Source organism: Ahaetulla prasina, chromosome 1 (assembly GCF_028640845.1).
Source record: "Ahaetulla prasina isolate Xishuangbanna chromosome 1, ASM2864084v1, whole genome shotgun sequence".
Taxonomy (NCBI): Eukaryota; Metazoa; Chordata; class Lepidosauria; order Squamata; family Colubridae; genus Ahaetulla; species Ahaetulla prasina.
In genome coordinates, this window is record NC_080539.1 from 319,406,560 (window position 1) to 319,412,589 (window position 6,030).

Sequence of the window (6,030 nt, forward strand, 5' to 3'; positions counted from 1 at the left end):
AAGAATTGGTTGCAAGTCACTTTTTTTCAATGACATGTAGCTTTGAACGGTTGCTAAACAAACGGTTGTCAGTCAAAGATTACTTGTAGATGTTTTCTTCAATGAGGCCTTTCCCACTGGCACAAACACCCAGTGCCAACATCCCCCGATATTTCTTCCTGCGTGCTATGGTGTCTTTGCCTTATACACCTGCCTGCGATAGAATTGGGTTTAACACATCCTTTAGTTGTACATTACATTCAAATAGTATTTCCTCCAGTATTGCAACAACATGCAGAGCAGCCTGAAAGTTTCAGAGCCTCTTAAATTGGTCACTTATTATTTGGAAGGAAATAGGTGGACTACCAAGACAAGAGAGGCTGGATCAGGGGTGAAATGCTCCCAGTTCCGACTGGATAGGCCGATCCAGTAGCGATGGCGGGGGGGGGGGGGTGATTCAGAGAACCTGTAGCAAAAATCCCTGCCCCCCATGGCCACCCAATCAGTGGTGCGTGAGCATCAGAGCCTTTTTTTACTTTTAAAAGCATTTTTATAACCTATTCAGCCGAATAGGTAGTTAAAAAATGTTTTAAAAGGTAAAAAAAGAGGCTCCGACGATCGTGCACCTCAACTGTACTTGTCAGAGCCTTTTTTTATCTTTTAAAAGCATTTTTACTACCTATTCACCCAAATAGGTAGTAAAAAATGCATTTAAAAGAGTAAAAAAAAAGGCTCTGATGAGCACAACTGAGGTGCGCAATCGCCGGAGCCTTTTTTTACTCTTTATTCGCAACTAAGGACTGTGAAGAAGTACAGTTGGATCAAGCCGTATGTGCATTTAGTGCAGCCCTGTCACACTAGGCATCGAATGCATTTAAAAACTGACAAATCTGAACTGGTTTGTATGCTTGTTGTATCCCAGCAAGGAGGTTTACAGCACGGTGCCTCAAAGGAATGAACAGCCATCAAAATTAGTAGCCATTGATGAACTGATTCTTCACAACCCACCCTTCGTTTCAAGACTGTCCTGATTATTTGCCATTAGCATCTCTGGGTACAGATTTCATAGTTTTAACCGTATGGCGTATTTATATATACACTTAAGATATATAAATATTTCCTTCTGCGAGCCCTGAGTCTGTCTGCATGTAGCTTGGATACACGATCTCCATCCAGCGTTAAGGCCGTGTATGAGAAAAGCTGCAGCTTAGCGCGTCTCTCTTCACTCTCCTACTTCCCAGCCGAAGAGCCCAACCGCGGTGGTCCGTCTTCGGAAGGGAGCTGGGAAAATCCCCCATCCCCACCCCGGCTCAGTCAGGCATCCGCCGAAAGGATGCCGTCTCGGAGTTGCGGAATCAAAGAATTCAGCCACGTCCAAGCCGGCGGGTAGGCGGCCGAGACACAAGACGCCTTTTCCATTCCCTCTGCGATTGCGCAGCGTCGCATCGGAGCACACCAGAGTACTCGTCAGCGGCCTTCCGCCTCCTCCCCCCGCGTCCAACTCGCTCTTCAGAAGGACGAGCGAGAGCCAATCGCCAAGCAGAAGAGGTTTCCCGGTACATGCAAATAAGCATCCTCGCAGAGCATGGTGGGAAGAGCGCGAACCGGAGCTCGCCTCCGTTGGCGACGCGGCGGAGCCTCCGAGAATCTGATCCGTTCAGGAGAAAATGTTTGTAAGCGTGGGGGTAAGATTTTGGCGGAGCATTGCGGGCCACCGTGACCTGAAGTGAGTGGAGCGATCGTGGGAGCGCGTCCCGGCGCGAAGCAAAGCATACTTACCTGGCAGGGGAGATACCTTGATCACGAAGGAGGTTTTCCCAGGGTGAGGCTCATCCATTGCACTCCGGGTGTGCTGACCCCTGCGATTTCCCCAAATGCGGGAAACTCGACTGCATAATTTGTGGTAGTGGGGGACTGCGTTCGCGCTTTCCCCTGATTTTCCTGGTCAAAGAATAGATGAATTTGTTCCGTTTTTCTGACGTACTGTGGAGCTTATTCCGAGGGTGCGGTTTTCCAAGTGCTGTTTTCTTTCAAGTAGTTCTGAAATCTACTTTTTCTTGAACAAACGTGGGAAAGAGGCTCTGGTAACTTTGACCAAGTTGCATCATTTGCAGTGTGGATGACTGGAAATTGCTGAACAAACAGCCAAGTTGCAAAAAAAACGATGCATACCTCCCACCATGGGAAACAACTATCCTTGCTTTCTGTTCCTGAGTTCACAGTAAAATACTAGACTGTAAAAAGAATAAAATTCCATAAAGTATTTTACATTTTTTTGGATAGCTAATCATAAACCAGGGGATTGAAACATTTTAGCAACTGGTTCACTGCCAGGTTGCTGGGTGGGCATGGCCTACTCGACCTCCAGCAACACGGCGGAAGAGGGGCGTTTTCACCAGAGGTTGGTTTCAGCAGGTTCTGACCAGTTCTGGAAACCGGTAGCAGAAATTTTGAGGAGTTCAGAGAACCGGTAGTAAAAATTCTGACTGGCCCTGCCCCCATCTATTCTCTGCCTCCCAAGTCCCAACTGATATGGAGGAAATGGGGATTTTACAGTATCCTTCCCCTTTCACGCCCACCAAGCCATGCCCACCAAGCCACAATCACAGAACTGATAGTAAAAAAATTTGAAACCCACTACTGGTTTTCACCCTCCCCAGGCTTTGGAGGCTTTCCTGGAGCCTACAGGGGGGCGAAAATGGCTGCCCCAGAGGCCCTCTGGAGGCTGGAAACGGGCCTGTTTTCAGACTTCCAATACTTTGGATAGGCCCTTTTTCGCCCTCCCCAGGTTATGGACGCTTTCCGGAGGCTCTCAACCAAGGCCTAATCAAAACATTCAAAATACATTACCGAGCCTAGCTTCTGCAGTGGGTCATTACTAAAATGCCTCCCTCCTCATTTCTGTTTCTCTCTTTTTTCCCCTCTCCCTTTCTTTCCTTTCTCTCTCCCCATTCTCTCTCTCATTTCTGTTTCTCTCTCTTTCCTCTCTCTCACTCTCTCTTTTCTTTCCTTTCTCTCTCCCCATTCTCTCTTTTTCCTCTTCCTTTCTTTCTCTTTTTCCTCTCCCTCTTCCCTTTTTCTTTCTCTTTCTTTTCTTTCCTTTCTCTCTCCGCATTCTCTGTCTCATTTGTTTTGAGTCTCACAAAGACTCATTTCTGGCAGGTGGGGCAGGGGGGAAGCAAGACCCTTGGAGGCTCGGTAATGTACACTGCTCAAAAAAATAAAGGGAAGATTTAACCAACACAATGTAACTCCAAGTCAATCACACTTCTGTGAAATCAAACTGTCCACTTAGGTAGCAATACTGATTGACAATCAATTCCACATGCTGTTGTGCACATGGAATAGACAACAGGTGGAAAGCATAGGCAGTTAGCAAGACATCTGCAATAAAGGAGTGGTTCTGCAGGTGGTGACCACAGACCACTTCTCAGTTCCTATGCTTTCTGGCTGATGGTTTGGTCACTTTTGAATGCTGGCGGTGCTGTCACTCTACTGGTAGCATGAGACGGAGTCTACAACCCACACAAGTGGCTCAGGTAGTGCAGTTCATCCAGGATGGCACATCAATGTGAGCTGTGGCAAGAAGGTTTGCTGTGTCTGTCAGTGTAGTGTCCAGAGCATGGAGGCGCTACCAGGAGACAGGCCAGTACATCAGGAGACGTGGAGGAGGCCATAGGAGGGCAACAACCCAGCAGCAGGACTGCTACCTCCGCTTTTGTGCAAGGAGGGACAGGAGGAGCAGTGCTGGTGCGGTTGGCCCTGGGTTCCTCCTAATGCAAGACAATGCTAGACCTCATGTGGCTGGAGTGTGTCAGCAGTTCCTGCAAGACGAAGGCATTGATGCTATGGACTGGCCCGCCCCTTCCCCAAACCTGAATCCAATTGAGCACATCTGGGACATCATGTCTCGCTCCATCCACCAACGCCACGTTGCACCACAGACTGTCCAGGAGGTGAGGGATGCTTTAGTCCAGGTGTGGGAGGAGATCCCTCAAGAGACAATCCCTCACCTTATCAGGAGCATGCACAGTTGTTGTAGGGAGGTCATACAGGCAGTGGAGGCCACACGCACTACTGAGCCTCATTTTGACTTGTTTTAAGGACATTATATCAAAGTTGAATCAGCCTGTAGTGTTGTTTTCCACTTTAATTTTGAGTGTAACTCCAAATCCAGACTTCCATGGGTTGCTCAATTTTATTATTATTATAATATTATATTACTATAATATATATATATATATATATAATATATATATATATATAATATATAGTATTATATTATTATTATAATTTTATAATTATTATTATAAAATATTTTATTAAAATTATGGGTTGATAATTTTTGTGTGATTATGTTGTCAGCACATTCAATTATGTAATGAACAAAGTATTTAATAAGAATATTTCATTCATTCAGATCTAGGATGTTTTATTTTTGTGTTCCTTTTATTGTTTTGAGCAACTTATTTTGAATGTTTTGATTAGGCCTTGGTTGAGAGCCTCCGGAAAGCCTCCAGAACCTGGGAAGGGCGAAAAAGGACCTATCCAAAGTACTGTAAGTCTGAAAACGGGCCCTTTTCCAGCCTCCAGAGGGCCTCCGGGACGGCCATTTTCGCTCCCCTGGAAGCTCTAGGAAAGCCTCCGGAGCCTGAGACAAAGCAAACCTTGTTGCCACATCGGTTTTTTTGCAACTTGGCTGTTTGTTCAGCAATTTCCAGTCATCCACACTGCAAATGATGCAACTTGGTCAAAGTTACCAGAGCCTCTTTCCCACGTTTGTTCAAGAAAAAGTAGATTTCAGAACTACTTGGTAGAAAACAGCATTTGGAAAACCGCACCCTCAGAATAAGCTCCACAGTACGTCCGAAAAACGAAACCACTTCATCTATTCTTTGACCAGGAAAATCAGGGGAAAGCGCGAACGCAGTCCCCCACTACCACAAATTATGCAGTCGAGTTTCCCGCATTTGGGGAAATCGCAGGGGTCAGCACACCCGGAGTGCAATGGATGAGCCTCACCCTGGGAAAACCTCCTTCGTGATCAAGGTATCTCCCCTGCCAGGTAAGTATGCTTTGCTTCGCGCCGGGACGCGCTCCCACGATCGCTCCACTCACTTCAGGTCACGGTGGCCCGCAATGCTCCGCCAAAATCTTACCCCCACGCTTACAAACATTTTCTCCTGAACGGATCAGATTCTCAGAGGCTCCGCCGCGTCGCCAACGGAGGCGAGCTCCGGTTCGCGCTCTTCCCACCATGCTCTGCGAGGATGCTTATTTGCATGTACCGGGAAACCTCTTCTGCTTGGCGATTGGCTCTCGCTCGTCCTTCTGAAGAGCGAGTTGGACGCGGGGGGAGGAGGCGGAAGGCCGCTGACGAGTTCTCTGGTGTGCTCCGATGCGACGCTGCGCAATCGCAGAGGGAATGGAAAAGGCGTCTTGTGTCTCGGCCGCCTACCCGCCTGCTTGGACGTGACTGAATTCTTTGATTCCGCAACTCCGAGACGGCATCCTTTCGGCGGATGCCTGACTGAGCCGGGGTGGGGATGGGGGATCTTCCCAGCAACTTCGTCTGCACTCTGAGCTCAATAACTGGCATTTTATCCCTAAGAAGATGAACAGGAAGGCAGCCCCAGCAGGCTTCTGCAGGTCGGCACCCTCCATACAAAGCTTCAATTCCTGTCATTTCTAGGCAGTAGATGGGGACGGGAAGATCTGAAGCCAAACTCTTCTACAGGAGGGCAAACTTAAGTCTGAAAATGCGCGCTCGCTGAATACGGTCAATTCTCAAGTTATTCTTGCTTCCAAGTGCACGAAGGGAGGCTCAGCCAATCTCATTGTACATATTTGTACATGTTTATTTATTTATTTATTTTTATTTATTTATTTTGTCAAATACATATTAAATAATATATATAAGTATAAGCATGAATTGAATACATAAAATGAATACAATTAAAGGGAACATTAGGACAGAGACGGTAAGCACGCTGGTGCTCTTATGCACGCCCCTTAGAACAGGGGTCTCCAACCTTGGTCCCTTTAAGACTT

General features: G+C 47.0%; 2 non-coding genes across 2 annotated transcripts; one reads left to right on the forward strand and one right to left on the reverse strand.

The window, feature by feature from the left end:
• The first annotated feature begins 1,750 nt into the window (after positions 1-1,750).
• On the forward strand, positions 1,751-1,914 carry LOC131189374 (U1 spliceosomal RNA). The gene has a single exon (XR_009152988.1). It is a non-coding gene; the product is annotated as a U1 spliceosomal RNA (small nuclear RNA).
• Positions 1,915-4,888: 2,974 nt separating this feature from the next.
• Positions 4,889-5,052, reverse strand: LOC131189385 (U1 spliceosomal RNA). Its single transcript, XR_009152999.1, has one exon. It is a non-coding gene; the product is annotated as a U1 spliceosomal RNA (small nuclear RNA).
• Between the last annotated feature and the right edge of the window lie 978 nt (positions 5,053-6,030).